The following is a 315-nucleotide window of genomic DNA, read 5'->3' on the forward strand; positions in this document are numbered from 1 at the left end:
GGGAGTGTTTGGGGTGTATTGGGGGAGTGTTTGGGGTGTATTGGGGGTGTGTTTGGGGTGTATTTGGGGGAGTGTTTGGGGTGTATTGGGGGTGTGTTTGGGGTGTATTTGGGGGAGTGTTTTGGGGTGTATTGGGGGGAGTGTTTGGGGTGTATTGGGGGAGTGTTTGGGGTGTATTTGGGGGAGTGTTTGGGGTTTATTCGGGAGTGTTTGGGGTGTATTGGGTGAGTGTTTGGGGTGTATAAGGGGGAGTGTTTGGGGTGTATTGGGGGGAGTGTTTGGGGTGTATTGGGGGAGTGTTTGGGGTGTATTGGG

Source organism: Rhincodon typus, unplaced genomic scaffold, assembly GCF_021869965.1.
Source record: "Rhincodon typus isolate 14 unplaced genomic scaffold, sRhiTyp1.1 hic_rhity00000923, whole genome shotgun sequence".
Taxonomy (NCBI): Eukaryota; Metazoa; Chordata; class Chondrichthyes; order Orectolobiformes; family Rhincodontidae; genus Rhincodon; species Rhincodon typus.